The 18,023-nt window shown below is 32.1% G+C and overlaps 1 pseudogene; it reads left to right on the top strand.

The window, feature by feature from the left end:
- The first annotated feature begins 377 nt into the window (after positions 1-377).
- LOC114093437 (interleukin enhancer-binding factor 2 pseudogene) lies at positions 378-1,054 on the top strand (annotated as a pseudogene).
- Positions 1,055-18,023: the final 16,969 nt, after the last annotated feature.

Raw genomic sequence — 18,023 nt, forward strand, 5'->3', positions numbered from 1 at the left:
AAGGGGAGGGGGGATAGTAGGGGATAGGAAAGGTAGCAGAATACAACAGTCATTAATATGGTATTATGTAAAAATGTGGATGTGTAACCGATGTGATTCTGCAACTTGTATTTGGGGTAAAAAATGGGAGTTCATAACCCACTTGAATCAAATGTATGGAAGATGATATGTCATGAGCTTTGTAATGTTTTGAACAACCAATAAAAAAAAAGAATATCTAAATTCTTTTTTAGTTAGAACATTGACAGATAATAAGGTATGTTTATGTTCAGTTTTTAAGTATACTATGAAATAATTTTCCAAAGCAGTTCCCACAATTTAAACTCCCACCAACCATGTCCCAGGTTACAGTGACTTTCTAACTTCACCAATACTCGATGAGGTCAGCCTCGTTCACTTCAGCAATTTCGTTATACACGAATAGCATCTACTTATGTTTTCGATCTATGCATTTTTCTCTTTGAAGAAAAGAAAAGGTATTACAGAATGCTTTAGCAGCAATCCCGCTTGCTCACTGGTTTGAGGAATATGCTTCTTGTTCCACAGTTAGCATTCTCATCAGATTGCTGAAGGATTTGAGGATTTGTTTTTCGGACCTTAAGCCCCTCACATTGTGGATCCTTGACCTACTTGGGCACTGTGATGGATATCCCCACCAGACAACCTCTGGTACTAATTGTGACCTACAGGCATTGCTTGCAGATTCTGGCTGCAAGACTGTTCCTTCCAGGATCAGTGGATATCACTGTCCCCTGTGAGAGTGGCAGCTTCAGAGTACACACACTCGTGATGCTGGAACAGTAGGATATGATCTGCTACCACAGCTCAGACTCTGGTTCAAATCCTATCACATAGTGGCTTGAGGATACTCCTTGGCCTGGAGGGTGATGCCAGCACTCTTGCTTCTGAACTATCTACCTGAGATGGATTGGTGGTCACCTTCACAAAAGGCTTATGAGAAGCTACCTGAAGGGGAGGACAAGGAGGAGAATACTGAAGAGAATACAGAATACCGCCTCAAGGAGAAGAGGAAAGACTGGAAACTCAGGGGTGACCTTCCCTTCACTCCCTCTCCTATCCAGAGGGAACACCAGATCCTAATCTAGTTCCTAATGTTTTTTTTTTTTTTTTTTGGTGAATTTCTGTGGAATTGAAGGGACAACAGGAAAGGAAATAAACTCTAAAGAAAGATGTGTCATTCCACTGGTTTTGGTACTGGTGTAGCAGCCAGAAATTTCCCATTTATAAAACTATGTTATCCATTTATTATATTTTTTTTATTTTTTGGTGAGTATTGGGGATTGAATTCAGGGGTGTTAGACCGCTGAGCCACATCCCCAGCCCTATCTTGTATTTTATGTAGAGATGGTGTCTCACTGAGCTGCTTAACACCTCACTGCTGCTGAGACTGGCTTTGAAGTTTCTATCCTCCTGCCTCAGCGTACAGAGCACCTGGGATTACACATGTGAGCCACCAATCTAGGCTATGTGATGTATTCATAATAAAGCAGGACAGCAACATTTCTTCATAATATTCCAGAACCCTCAACTCCTAAAAACCCTTCTCAAACATTACTTTGCTGTTAAATGTCGTGAATTGTTAAAGAGCCTGGACATTATTTTTTCTAAGAAAAAAAATGTAATAGGTCAATGAATGGAAGATTTTGATGCATATGTCAGCAAGCAGAAATGAGTTTGTCTTATACAAGACTAAAATGCAATTTACAAATTACTAAAATTCAGCCAGGCATGGTGGTGCATGACTGTAATATCAGGTGCTCCGGAGACCAATACAGGAGGATCGCAGGTTCAAAACCAGCCTCAGCAATGGCGAGGCACTAAGCAACTCAGTGAGACCTTGTCTCTGAATAAAATACAAAATAAGGCTGGGGATGTGGCTCAATGGTTGAGGGTACCTGGGTTCTATATCTGGTACATCCCCCAAAACAGCAACAACAACAACAACAAAAAACCCACAAAAATAAAAACAAATTACTCAGATTCAAATAAGTTAATGAAAGTTTCTGATTTAATGCATCTTTTTATATTATTTCTAAATATAGAATATACTTTTAAAATACTCTATGTACTGTATAGAACTAGAGCTGGCAGGAACAAGAATGTCACTCAGTAGTACAGCACTTACTTGTCTAACATTTGGGGACCTGGGTTCAATCCCCAGGACCAAAAAAAGGGGGAGCCAGGAATATATCTGGCATCAATCCTTGCATTAATTCATTATTTCATATTATATCAGTTAGCATTTAGTACATAACGGTTTTTCAGTTTCAAACATTTTTTTCCCCAAAATCAAGTGTCTTAAAACAACCTCCATTGTTTTTAGCTCACGATTTTGTGGCTTGTCAACTCAGTTGGATTCTGATGATACATTCTGCTGATTTGGGCTGGGCTCAATCATGCATTAGTGCTCAGCTGACCAGCAGTAACAAAACCATCTATCAGCAGGGCATTATCAATTGATGAATGAGGCCTGCCCAGGCTGGATTACCTGATGATAGGAAGACCCCAAATACAGCAACACTATTCCATGGCCAAACTCAGCATCATTATATGAGGATGTTACCAAATAATTCATAAATGAGAATGACTCATGCATCATTTTCATCCAAGCATACACATGTTCTCTTATTTGAACATCCTCTTGTGTACTCACTTCCTTTAACTTGGACTAAATTGTGTTCCTCTAAGAGGTCATCTAAACATGCTCCCGAATACTCTCCTAGAGTTATGAGCAATCAATAACTATGTCTGTCTTAGAGAACATTATATCCTATGCTAAATAGTATTAATGTGTAATGCTAAATGTGAAGTATCAGAAATTGATCACATGTAATATATTTTAAACACAAATTATACAGAATATTTTAGTACAGAGATAATGTACCTTTACTCCAGCTTAAGGAACAAAATATCACTAATAAAATAGAAGCCCTCATTTTCACTGAACACATTTTTCCCTCAAAGAGATACGGTTATAAAGGTTTCACGATTTATTCCCATGCATGTTGTACATTTGTATAGGATATGTGTGTGTGTGTATATATGTATATTATATAATAACATATATACACACACACACATATCCTATACAAATGTACATATATAAATGTATATATATATATTATATAATATACATATATACACACACACACATATATATATATGCACATTAACTTGATATTCATTTCTATATGAAATTATTCCATTATTACTGAGTATATTAACTTTGAAATACTTCATGTATTCTGTGCAGTCTTCTTTTTTCACTGAACTTTATTGTTATTAGATTTTTACTTGTTGATAAGGTAATGCTGATGCATTAATTATCACTGTTATATTCTATTTAGTTTTATGAGTAGACTGGGTTTTGTACCTACTTGTAGGTTAATATTATTATGAAAAAGAGTGGTTAAATACTATGTTTCTATTTTAAAAAATGAAGAGTTTATACTGGTTGAGTTAATTAGAATTTGGTAATTTGCTACTGTTGGTGTGTTAGCCATAATAATTTTGAATTAAACCAATATCCTTGAAACAGAGACTATCTAGAAACTCATTGTAAAACCCCAGGTCACAAAGATTTTCTTCTGTGTTTTCTCCATATGTTTCATAAATTTACAATTAGTCTGTGGTCCATTCAATCCATTTTGATAAGACATGAAATGATGTTATAAATTAATATTTTCCCATGTGAAGATCTGTTAGTTTCAGGTAAGAGACTAAAGTTTCTTCAATTAATTGGTTCTGTATTTTGTTAAATCAAGTGTCTTTATTTGGGAAGACTGTTTTGGGTTCTCTATTCTGCTTTATTGATTTGTCCTTTCACCAGTGATATACTGTGTTAATTACTATGGCTGTTTTATTTACCACCTAAATGACTTAGTTATTGAAACTTCTTATTGATTAATCTCAGTATTTTGACTTCTTTCTTTCGAATCATTGCTTGGGTTATCATAATTTCATTTTTTCTGAATTAATTTTTACTCCACTAATTGACACTTTGAGTTGCACCAAATCTAAAAATAAAACTATGGATAATTAAATAATAAAAATGCAATATTGAATGTTCTAACACATGAACATAGTAAATCTCTTTGATTATTTAGATCAACTTAAGTTCTTTCATTACCATTTTGCATATTTTGACCAATGATTTCAGCACACTTTTTTCATATATTAGGCATTTCACTTTTTGGTACTAGATCATTTTTATTTAAATTTGTTATAACAGTGCTAATACATTAAGATCATTGTTGTATATTTTTTTGTGCCACATAGAAAACAATGTCCACAGCCAAAAACTAGCACAAATATTACAGAATAATATATAATATATATTATAATATATGTATATATATATACTTACATTTATGGAATATTAAAATTAAATTTATATTAGAAAAGAAAATTTGATTTTAATCATAATCAAGGAAGCAAAAGTAACTTTAAAATATATGCAATCAAGTTAATGCTTTATCATTAATTTAAAAAGATAAAAAATTGTTAAATATAAATAATGACCACATAATCTCTAACAGATTTAATGAGATTTATAATCACTCATATATGCTTGAAGGTAAATTTGTCAATACCCCTTTGTTTGTGAGATGCATACACTTCAACAATGCATTTTCTCTATTTAAATGTTTAATGGTAAAGCATATATAAGCAACTCTATATTCACATACATTAAAAAATGTTTGAAAAATTGATTTTCATCAGTGATAGTAATAACCCATATTAGTTGCCTAAGTGACTACTATATGTGTATGTACATAAAATAAAACATTGAAAAAGCACATAGTATATATAATGAAGTGCTTATTTTGGAAGTGTGTGCTGTTTATGGATAATTTTACTTTGTATTATAAATTCTTTTAAGTGAAAATTTTTAATTTGGCAAATTTATTTACTGGTAATTTGGGTTTTTTTTTTGTTTACTATTAATAAAATACAAACATTTCATGTAATGTTTAGTGACTATAGAAAGTAGCCATTTGCCATAAGAAATAAATAAATGACTATATATATATATATATATATATATTCTATTTAGTATATATATAAATATATATATATATATATATATACATATTTATATACATATATAGTAATATTAAATATATGCATTTCTTGATTATGTAGATCAATAAGACAAATGATGGTAATATGAAGAAGTGTCTATTTTTGAAGATAGAAACATTTTGATTTATTTATGTATAATATATATCTTTTTTGCTTCTTTATATTCAATTGCTTCTGGACCCAGTTGAAATTCCAGCCTCTGTTTGCAAATGTATCTTTATTTATGTTCATTTTAGTTATAGATGACAGTAGAATCCAATTTTATGTAACTATGCAAGTATAGAATATATCTATATTTAAATATGACCCCATTCTTATGGATGTATACAATGATGGGATTCACTATGGTGTATTCATGTACATACAAAAATTATTTTGGATTTATTCTACTGTCTTTCCTTTCCTTTCTCCCTGTATCCTTTGTCTAGTCTAGTGAATATCTGTAATTCCTCTCTCCACTTATTGTGAATTAGCTTCCACATGTCAGTGAAAACATTTGGCTGTTGGTTTTGTGGGATTGGCTTATTTCACTTAGCATGATAGTCTCCAGATCCATTCATTTATTTTCGAATGTCATGAAGTCATTCTTCTTATCGGCTGAGTAATACTCCATTGTATATGTAAACCACATTTTCTTCATGAATTGATCTGCCAATCATAAAGTTTGGGTCCATAGTGTACTATTGTAAATTCAGTGCTGTAAACATTGATGTAGTTGTGTCACTGTAGTATGCTGATTTTAAGTTCTTTGGGTATATTTTGAGGAGTAGATAACTGGTCAAATAGTGCTTCCATTTCGACTTTTTTGAAGAATCACTATAATTCTCTCCAGAGGGCTGGCACCAATTTTCAATCTCATCAGAAATATATGAATATACCCTTTCCCCCACATCCTCACTAACATTTCTTGTTACTTGTATTCTTGATAACTGCCATTCTGACAGGAGTGAGATGGAGTGTTGGTCTAGTTTTGATTTGTATTTCTGTAATTGTTAGAGATGCTGAACATTTTTTCATATAGTTTTTGATCATTCATAATTCTTATTTTGAGAAATGTCTGTTCAGTTCTGTTGTTCATTTGCTGATTGAGTTATTTGGGTTTTTTGGTGCTTGCTAAGTTTCTGAGTTCTTTATATATCCTGGAGATTGATGCTCTATCTGAGCTGCCAGTGGCAAAGATTTTCTTCCATTCCATAAGCTCTCACTTCAGTTCTTGTTTCCTTTGTTGTGAAGAATAGTTTTAGTTTGATGTAATTCCATTTATTGATTGTTGTTTTCATTTCTTATGCTTTCATAGTCTTGTTAAGAAAGTCAGTTCCTGAGCCAATATGTGGGATTTTCTTTGAGTATGCACAGATTTTCTGGTATTGATCTACTTCGAGTTGAGTTTTAAGCAGGGTGAGAGATGAAGGATAAATTTAATTCTACTATGTATTGATTTCCAGTTTTCCCAGCACCATTTGTTAAGGAGGCTAACTTTACTCCAATTTATGATTTTTGCACCTTTTCCTAGTGTGAAAAAAATGTAATATCATGGATTTGTCTCTTTGTCATCTATTCTGTTCCATTTGCCTTCTTGCCCTGTTTTGGTTCCAATACCATACTGTTTTTGTTAGTAGAGCTCTGTAACATGATTTATGGTCTGGGATTGTGATGCCTCTTGCTTCACTTTCTTGCTAATAATTGCTTTGGCTATTATAAGCCTCTTACATTTCCAGATGATTTTTATGATCATTTTTTTTATTTCTATGAAGAATGTTATTGGAATTTTAGTAGGTATTGCATTGAATCTTTTTTGTCCTTTTGATAGTATGGCTATTTATGAGCACATCTTTTTTTCTAAGATACCCAACATTACCTGAGTAGCTATTGCTAATATATTTTATCATGGTGACAAGCCTTTCCTTTTATTTCAGCAACTTTTACTTAATATTTGCCAATAACAATTTTTCTAGTGACATTATGAGCTATTTCTTATAGACCATATTTAGGATTATTTGAATAAGCACTAAAATGCAAATACTTTACACTATAGGAGAATTATTTTTTAAAAATTATCAAGTCTAAGAATTAGAGATTTAGATAAAGTATTTTGTTCATACCTTTTGAGAGTGCATACCTGCATCCATGTGGAAGATCTACTGATGGTGTTTCTAGTCCATTTGGAAATAGTCTGGGAAATAGCCCAATTCCACAAAGGAATTTGAGTTTTGACACTGAATGTGCAACCAAAACCACTCGTTACACTATTCAGGAGAAATCTTGCACACAAGTGCCTTGACAGATAGGTTTATTATGCTTGGCTGTATACCTAAAGTTGTCTTGTATCCAGGCTCCATGGTATGGTTTGAATATGAGGTATCCCCTAAAAGCTCATGTGTAAGACAGCAAGAATGTTCAAAGGCTAAATGATTAGATTATGAGAGCTATAACCTAATGACTAAATTAGTACACTTGAATAAATTAAATGGGTGGTAATTATAGGCAAACAGGGTGTGACTGAAAGATATCATTTGAGGTGAGCCTTGGGGTTTATATTTTGTCCCTGGAACCAATAAAGCTACCAACCATCATATCTCTCTCTCTCTCTCTCTCTCTCTCTCTCTCTCTCTCTCTCTCTTTCAGTAATTAATGATTAATTAGTAAAGCTGAGCAATAATTTCAAATCATATGAGATGAATTCAAAGGAACATAAATATATACTCAACTATATTTGATTGAGTTACTTGTAGAAGAGAATTAAAATAAATGTATTCATTGATGATGGTGATTTTCACCATAGAATGTATTTCCTATTTCTCTTCATCAAGTAAGACAAACAGATACTATTCAACAGATTTTTATAAAGCAATGTATTAATAGTTTGTGTGGGTTTAATTTCTAGCCCCTTCATTTTCTTCTGAAATATTCTTTCCTTAGCTCTCGTAAATTTCTTATCTCTTACATCTTTCCTTTAATCCTTTTATACTAGCTATCATACATGAAGAAAGTGGAACTCCAGCAGCTATATGCCTTATTCAAAGTCACAGACTTTGATATGAGCCTGAAAGAAAATACAGCTTCAAATATGGCTAATTATAAATGTAGAAATCTACCTGATACAGTAGAAAAGTATGACTGATCAATATTTACCTATTGATTAGAGAAATAGTTATAGTATTCAAACCAAATACTTGGAATGTAACAGTGTATATACAGAACCACACATGCATATGGATTTGGTTCATATCTGGGAATGATTAGATCATATTTTGTGAGATGTTTTAGAACCACTGTTAAATCATTCACATCTATTCTTAAGGTCACAGTGTTGGGAGTATCTAAGATATTTGCTAATAACATCCTGAAAAATCATTATTTTTTAATTAAATAATTATAAATTATTTCCTCTTTTTCTCCATAAAAGTCATTTATGATTTTTTTAAAGTTTTATAATTATTACAACATTTGACTCTAAAAAAACAAATTTGAAAGGTAGTCAGATCAGTAATTATTTTCTATAAGAAAATCAAGGTATAGAGCTCTCATGTTTTTTTTTTTTTTTTTTTTTTTAGTAGTGCTGGAACTAAAATACACACATTGATGTTTTTGTCAGTTTTCCTACCATTTGAATGCGTCTCCTGAATCTTAGCTGCAGCTGTTAGCTGGTCTATTACTGAAGACAATTATCCAAGGCAAAGTGAGGAAATATGTGAAACCTCTGTCACACTCATGCTAGAATTCAATCCTTTATTTTAGAGTTCATTGGTTTATAATTTTGTTTTAACTTATATAATGACCCAGGAATAATCCTGTAGATGTACTTGTAGTCAGCTTTAAACTGTGCAAAATGTATGGCCTATTCTTTTAATTTCCTTGTATTCTTTACATGGTTGCTTTATATAGTTCAACTTTTACATATAAATAAATAAAACATAGCTTAATTGTAGGAAAGTCTGAGAAAACTAAAGCAGAAAAATGAAGCACATTTTATCTCCAGGCATATCAGGCATCCCGATGGAGTTATTCTCTTTTTAATCAGGGAGGAAAAATCTCTATTCTACTCCACTAGGATTGTTAACCATACGATTCTGTGTGTACATGAGTCATTAGTTTCATATTGTTCCCCTAAAAATAAAATGCATAAGCAAACTTCCAAAGAAGATGCATTATTATAAATGTAAAAATAATAATGATAATAAAATACATAATATTTTCAGAGTATTGAAACCCCAGAAGAAAAATGATATTCCTTTCTAGTTAACTCAATTCTGCTTCATATCTTCAGTTGGCCTTTTTAAAGTATTTCTAAGTTTATGTTTTGCACCTGCATGTAAATCACAGTGTTACTCACCTGAACAGCTTCTTTTGGATGTCTTCCCAGACTGGAGCCTGTTATACACCAAATTGCTTTTTTGGCAGGAGAAGTTCTAAATGAAGTAAATAGTCTTGATTGGTTGGTACATAAAACCCACAAATGGACGTTTAGGAAAGGAAGAGTCTATACTATAATTGTGGAAAAAGTAATGCTTGGCATTTGTAGAATGAGGTATTATTATTGAATCTTTCTATACTAGAAGACAAGATTACAGTTTTTATTTGGTAAATGGAATAAATGCATCCCTTGTAATTTCCCATACACTTGGAAATCTTTGTTGCCAGAGTGTGAAGAGAAAGATCCTCCTAATTGGTTTGTATTACCGCAGCTGCACTTCCCTGGGCTTTAGGAGCTCTGCACAAGTGCTTGCTGCCTCTTTTGTATCATATGCATACTTCAGCTTCTGTTTATCTAGGATAAGTGACAGACATTTTATCAGACTCCTAATGGGGAGTATTGATATAGTATATATTGCTTATACATTGTGGTTAAGAGCAAAGTCTTCAACTATATACATTCAAAACTACTCAAAAGATAAAGTGTTACATATCAACTTGGCCTCTACAGGGCTTGGGTTCTTCAGCCTAATGAGCTAGAATAAAGGGAAATAAGGGCATATGGTATGTGTGATGAAGCAATAAAGGCAATTAATTGATAAATGATCAAAAATGTTTGTTTTTATTGGTGATAGTAGGAATATTGGCACACTATTATTGCATATTTATAAAATCTTTTAAAGTTGATATTAAAATTATTTTATATTGATATTTAGTTTGTATTGAAGAAAATGAGATTTTGGGACATTTTATATTCCTGTATTTGACAAGTAAAAGAAGATCAAATGACCAAGTCTCTTTTTCTATCATATGTGATTTAGTATAAGAATGAACAGTGAACATTTAAAATTTATTTATTTAAAAAGAAAAAAAAAATAGATCTATTTCTACCTTGGTGTTATTATTCTGAGAACAGTTGTCATTCTTTCTTAAGCTAAATTTATTTTTAATGAGTCTTCCTTAAGTTAAATTTTATTTTAATAGGACCAAAAATTGGACATATTATTGGAATATCATGTGATGTTTAATTGTTTAATGTTTAAATAGGGTTAAATATATCTTCTCAAACATTTACCACTTCTTTCTAGTAAAAGCATTTATATTTTTTTTAGCTGTCTGAGATATAAAGTAGATAATAGTATCTATAATCACTCCTCTGTGCAGTAGCACACTTAAACTTCTTATCTTTATTTAAGTGTAACAGGGCCCTCATTGTTCAATCTTCCCACATTGCTCCCTTCCCACTGCTCTCCTGCCCTCTAATAACTACCAATCTACTTCACTTCCCAGGAGATCAACCTTCCAGAATCCTCATGAGTTGTTGTATGTAATCCTTCTGAGCCTGATTTACTTAACATTATGATCTCTATTTCCATCCATGTTGTTGCAAATGACTGGATTTCACTAATTTTTATGGCTGAATAGTATTCCTCTATGAATATGCACCACATTTTCATTAGCCTTGCATTTGTTGATGAACACTTAGACAGTTTCTTCTTCTTGGCTATTGTTAGTAGTGCTATAATAAAAACAGGAGTGCAGATGTGTTTTTGACAAATAATTTTACTCTTTTTATGTATATAAATAGAAGTGGAATGCTGGTTCACATGGTGGCTCTGTTTTAAATACTATGAGAAATGTCATACTGATCTGTGTAATGGCTATCCTAATTTATATTCCCACCAGTGGTATGCACATCCTCACCTACACTTGCAACACTCTTGAGCTCTGTAAAATACTTACCTTTTTGCTGACCATATATTTTGTAACTTCTGTTGTACATGCTTCATGGTATATATTAGAATATACTTAATCTTACATATAAGGTTGTTTAATCACTTCCTTTCCATATAATCAGTATGAAAAAATTATTTTAACCAGCAAAAAATATATTTCAATTATTTGAACTTAGTGTAATGGATAAAGATGGAAATTACAAATGTAAGCTTACTGGGACATGGATTCTGGGTTACTGCTAAGACATGAACTTTCATAAAATAAAATACAAAAAAAATTAACAATAATGGTAAAATTAAATTGTCTCTATCAAGTATATTTTTATGACAGAACACAATTCATTGGCTGAATACTATTATCAATACAAAAAAATTGAAATTATTGATTTGAAATAAATTTTCCTGGAGACTATTATCCATTGAAAATTTTTACTCACCATAAATGTGCTTATTCTCAATATTTTTTATGTAAAATATATATTCCTGAATTTAAAAAGAAACAATTTGGATATTCATTTGTTTCACACACACTTAAGGTAATGCTCTATGTAAAATTAAACACACACACACACATACACACAAGTCTGGTCAAAAAGAAATAAAGTTTACTTACGGAAACACCTATATGAATAAATATTTATTAAAATACCTTTACAGTGTATAAAATAGCAAAATTTTCATTAAGTAATATAGAATTTTGAAAGAATCAAACTTCATCTATTGAAGTAAATGAAACACTAAAAAATAAAAGACAAAGCAATATAGAATTGAAAGAAAATATATAACAGAATAGTGAATCACATCACTGGATAATGAAGGAAAAGCTTCATGAAAGTATATTAAATAGTACGCAATGTCTCTGTGGGAAGCAGAAAAAATCTTGCCTGTCATTTAAGAGACTGTCAATATTAGAATTACACAAATTTTGTAAACAATAAATGTTGGCAAGAATGTGGGAGAAAAGGCACACTTATACATTGGTGGTGGGACTGCAAATTGCTGCACCAAACTGGAAAGCAGTATGAAGATTCCTTAGAAAACTTGGAATGGAACCACCATTTGACCCAGCTATCTCACCCCTCAGTCTATACCCAAAGGACTTAATATCAGCGTACTGCAGTGATGCAGCCACATCAATGTTTATAGCAGTTCAATTCACAATAGCTAAACTGTGGAAGCAACCTAGATGCCCTTCAATAGATGAATAGATAAAAATAAAACTGTGGTATATATACACAATGGAATATTACTCAGCTTTAAAAGAGAATAAAATTATAGCATTTGCAGGTAAATGGATAGAGTTGGAAAATATCATCCTAAGTGAATTAAGCCAACCCCCCCCAAAAAAAGGCAAATCTTCTCTCTGATAAGTGGATGCTGTCCTATAATGGGGGGTAGGGGTGGACAAGCTTTAACTGGACAAACAGGAGGGAGTGGAGGGGGATGCAAGCAAAAAATACTGTGAAATGAGAAGGACATCATTACCCTGGGTACATGTATGACTGCACATATGGAGCGATGTTACATCATGTACAACCAGAGAAATGAAAAGTTGTGCTTCAATTGTGTACAATGAATCAAAATGCATTCTGCTGTCATATATACCTAATTAGAATAAATAAATAAATTAAAAAAAAAGAATTACACAAATTTGAGTACAAACCATAGAATCAAGAGTTTTTTGTTTTGTAATACTGGGCCTCCACAGCATTTTAAGTAAAACAGATATAACACTTCCCTCATGTGCTCTGATTATTTACATGAAGTAACACATTGAAATTATATTGAACGTCTGTTAATAGCAAAATTTAAGAAATCACTTTACCATATTCAATAATTTTTAAAGTTTGTTGGGCACAGTGTTGCACACCTGTAATCCCAGCAACTCAGAAGGTTGAGGCAGGGGGATAACAATTTTGAGGTGAGCCTCAGGAAGTTTGAGAGGCTCAAAACAACCTAGAAAGTCCCTGTAACAAAATAAAAAATAAAATAAAATAAGAAGGGCTGAAGATATAGCTCAGTGGTAAAGTAAACCAGAGTTCAATCCACAGTGAAAAAAAATCCCAAAGGTATTTGTCAAAGATGATAAAAGATAGAGGTACAGATATATTATAATATAGGTTTTGAAGTCTTTGAGGAAAGATAAAGTAATTCAATAAGAGGATTTTTTTATTATTCATCTTTAAACGTAGAGTGTCTGATCAAAAAAGCACAGTTTCTTTTACATATTTTAGTCTTTTGAACTATTTTAGTTTTATTTAGTAAAAGAAATTTTTATGAAAATGTTCAATTGAAATACAGCTTGTGAAAGTTGAAGAGAGATACTAAATTAGGAGACACTTTAGACTGGATACATTACAGAGAAGTCAAGATACATTTCCTGAGAAAAAGATGTTGCTCTGATAGATGAAGAAGGAAAGGAGTAAGTCACATGAACAGGAGAGTATAGAGAAATCCAGTTATAAGGGCAAGAAGAACATGCTAGTGGAGTGATAATTATAAACTTAAAATAATGTGGAAAAAGACCAGCATCATTAAAATAGGACAATCAATGGGTGATAGGGATGGGGGTTTTGGGGTGAGACACAGAGACAGATATAGAGGTAGATAGAGATATAGATACACCAAGCCAAGATAAAGAGTTGGACTGAGAGTGAAGAAGGAATGAGATTGAGATAGGGGAGAAGAGAAGGCTAATTTCCAAATCTTTCAGGATACTGTAAGTTATCTTTGGAAGGAGGTGAGATTCTCCATTTGAATGGGAGGAAGTATTCTGTAATTTTGAGAACTGATTAGGCTGGAAGAGATGCAAAATAATGAATAGTAGTAGATATTTTGGAATGCCAGGTAATTCTTTTAGAAATGAAATACTGATGTCTGAGGGAGTTTATATTAATTGCATTATTTTTGACAACATTTGTTGTTAATTTCTGAGAAAATGTTATAGTTCATTTTATAATCAAGGTTATCCCTGAGACACATTTTGGCTCCTTAAATGTAGGGGAAAATGCACTTAATGGCAGATGCTATAAGAACCAGAATGTTCTCTTTTCTACTACCAGAAGTCCACCAATGTCTGCAGTTGGATATCTCATAAACCAGTGAGTTAAAACATTGTAGAGCAATGGAGTCAACCTGAACTCGTCATGCAGGACAGAGTAGTTTATTTTTTGAAGTCATTGAGGTTTTGCAATAATTGCTAGCTCTGGCATATATTATCCTGGATGACACATTGGAAACATTGGGCAGGAAGGCAAGTGATTCAATTTGAGGCACAATTCTGAGATAAAATGGGTTAATGTCATGGTGAATGGGATAATAGGTCTGTGTCAAAGAAAGTTGTGAAGTTAAATTCATAATCTGCTTGAATCAAATGTATGAAATATGATATGTCAAGAACTTTGTAATGTTTTGAACAACTAATAAAAAAATTCTATCTGGGTCTATAATTGATGAGCTTTTGATTATGAAACTAGATGGATGAAGATGAATGAACTTAGGTGGAAAAGACTTTTATACTTGGTATGGATAGCTATAGATGTTATGCTGGCTAGGAATCTCTTTCCATAACCCACCATAACAATGGAATTAAAACTAATTGTTGCACAGTTCTGACATCATGATATAGGTCATAATATAAGTGATGCTTCCTGCCAAATCTATGGAATATGAGTATCAGAAAATTAAAGTTAATATTAGACATGATAAATTATGCCTGGCTGATTCTCTTGAATGTTTCCTTTTGGGTGATAATCATTATAATTACTCACCCTCGAATCAGGGGGAGAATTTCTAAGTAATTCTACTTCTTACATGCTTCATTACTAAACCCTGGTAATAGCCTCTGCAATATTCCATTCATCAATTTTTGAATTGATAATTTTGGGGAATTGCTGAAAATGAAATATCCTTACACCTGAAAAGGTTTTATTATATGCTCTCCTTTTTCCAGCGCTTATATTCTGTGAAAACTATACTATAATCCCCACCTAACTGAGCAAAGCAGAAGTGCATATTGATTTGAAAAGTTTTATGGTGAAGAGAATGTACACGTTCTTTGGGAAAGCTAGCCTATGGCCTTATCTTAAGTCTGAATAGAACTGTGTTTGCCTCATTTTGTTACACACACTTACTAATTATACACAAGGGGGAAAAAACAGAAGACAGAACATGTGCATCTATTTTGCTTAAGTGCCATTTGAAGTTAATTATGAAATGAAAGCCCCTTTAAGTGATTACATAATGGGTTGAACAGTGAAAAATTTAGTCTGCAATAGACATACATGAAGGAAATTTAATCAGTATATTCTTGTCAGAGTAACCTCTGAATATACTTTGAAACATATACATATTTCTCTTAAGCATTAAATGGTGTTAAAGCACTGAGTTTTAATATGAAATTTTTGTTTCAGTGTGAGAAAACTTCCAAGTTTTATATGTCATAGGACATTTTTCTATTCAATCTCTGGGCATTCATTCTTTCCAAACTAAAGCAGTTGGTAACATGAAAGAGTAGTCTTTAAATCTGTGTACAAAGGTGTTGATGAGACAATTTTCCTATGTTCAAATGTCTGCCGTATTTATTATCAATACCTTTGTATATGGTCCATTGATTAATTTTCACTTTCATTACATACTCTAAAATATATCTGATCTCATCCTCAACACCATGCTCTCTTGTGAAACTAGTGCTTTCTTCATACGGGAAGATAACAATATCTTCTTCACCCTGAATCACCCATTAAATCCTGCTTCCTGCTTGGGCAATTTAAATTCTTAAAATTCTGCTTTCATCCTTGGAGAATTCAGAGGGCAAAACTTTCTATTTTTAGTTCTATTGTTTATCTATATCTATATCATATATATATATATATATATAATATATATATATTATATATATATTATATATATATATAATATATATATATAATATATATATTATATATATATATATATATATATATATATATTCTTATACAGAAACATCTTTTTTAAGACTCTTGCTGGAAAATTCTGATTTTCACCTGCCTTCCTGGGTTTTCTAGGAATTTGTACATTCCTAAAATGTTTAAAAGGGTTTTCATCCAACTTGAAATAGTACAATCTTATAATTTTTTTAAAGAGAGAGAGAGAGAGAGAGAGAGAGAGAGAGAGAGAGAGAGAGAATTTTAATATTTATTTTTTTAGTTTTTGGCGGACACAACATCTTTGTTTGTATGTGGTGCTGATGATCGAACCCGAGCCGCATGCATGCCAGGTGAGCACGCTACCACTTGAGCCACATCCCCAGCCCACAATCTTATAATTCTTATTTTAATCTCTCTCCTTTTTTTTTTTTTAGTTTTGCCAGAGATTTGTCATTTTTATTAGATTTTAAAATACAATTTTATAGCTACTGATGATATTCTACTGTTCATTTGTTTCCAATATAATTAATCTGATTGTATCTTGCTAATACTGTATCAGTCTACTTATTTTAATGTACAGAAAACAATACAAAAATTATTTATTATAATTTTAATAAAATGTAATTTATATAATAAAGTGCAAAATCCTTAGTGTGCAAACCAAAGATTTTTCACATATACATAGGCATGTATTCAACATTCAAATCAAACTATGAAACAATTTTTATAGCTGCAGAAGATTTCCTGAAGCCCTTCCCATTCAAAAGGCATTGCTCAAATGCATTCATTCTCAAATGACTGCTCAAGAGGCAATCATTCTTCTGCAGACAGGATTTCAAGATGATGAAGTAAAGACCTTTGAAAATATGTTTTCTCATAAAACCAAAGAAAATTAGTTATCAGAATTCTGGATATTAACCTAAGATTTGGAAATATCTGAAGAGTGAACATTCCAGAGAAATGATTAGACCTCAAAAAGAACTGTCAATTTCATGTATGTTTATATGTGTGGATCAGACACATGGCCTCATTTGTGGAAGGCAAGTACTCAGCCACTGAATTGCATCTTTAGTCCACATTGTAGCATTTTAATTTCAATTGCTACATTCCTTCTGTCCAAATCTTTTGTAGCAGGAAAAGTAGCAGCCTGGAAGCCAACTGAAGGGTAAGGGTAAGACCAGTTACTAGAGAACTTTTACTTCTTGAACCATCTGCAACTCAACTGGAAATGTCTCATCATAGTTTTTTTTTTTTTTTTTTTTTTTTTTTTGCTGTCGTTTTGTTTTTTAACTTAATACTCAGTGGAAAGAGTTTTACTACTGGTGTTTTGTTTAAAAAAAAAATCAGTAACAATTATTGAACAGTGAATCTACTAGAAATATTGATACTAACCAGGGAAAATACTAACTTGAACAAAAAATCAAACAGAAGAGTGGGAGCTTTGAAGACCTTCAAAATATTTCTGGGAATATGAAAAGTCACACATTTGCAGATCTATGAGCATGCTCAGGAAAAATAAGAAAAGATAGTAACATTTTACCTTCCCATTAATTGTATGGATCAGTTCCAGTAGGAAACAAAGATTAAGAGAGTTATAAATTCACAGAACACTAAAGGCATGCACACTACTTATACAGACACAGGGTAGTGCAATAAGGTATACTTTTCTCAAGATACTTAGGAAAACTCCCACCTGGTCATAAGCTGATCATCAAGCTAAACATGCAAAATTTCAGTGGCTGCTCAGGATAAAAAATGCAGACTTCAATGAATTGGGAAAAGAAAGTCATAAACAAGTTAACATCAATAAACAACCACTCCCAATAGAACAAAGAAACCCCCAAATGGGGGGCCTGATTTT

The sequence above is a fragment of the Marmota flaviventris genome, chromosome 5, assembly GCF_047511675.1.
Source record: "Marmota flaviventris isolate mMarFla1 chromosome 5, mMarFla1.hap1, whole genome shotgun sequence".
NCBI classification, from domain to species: Eukaryota; Metazoa; Chordata; class Mammalia; order Rodentia; family Sciuridae; genus Marmota; species Marmota flaviventris.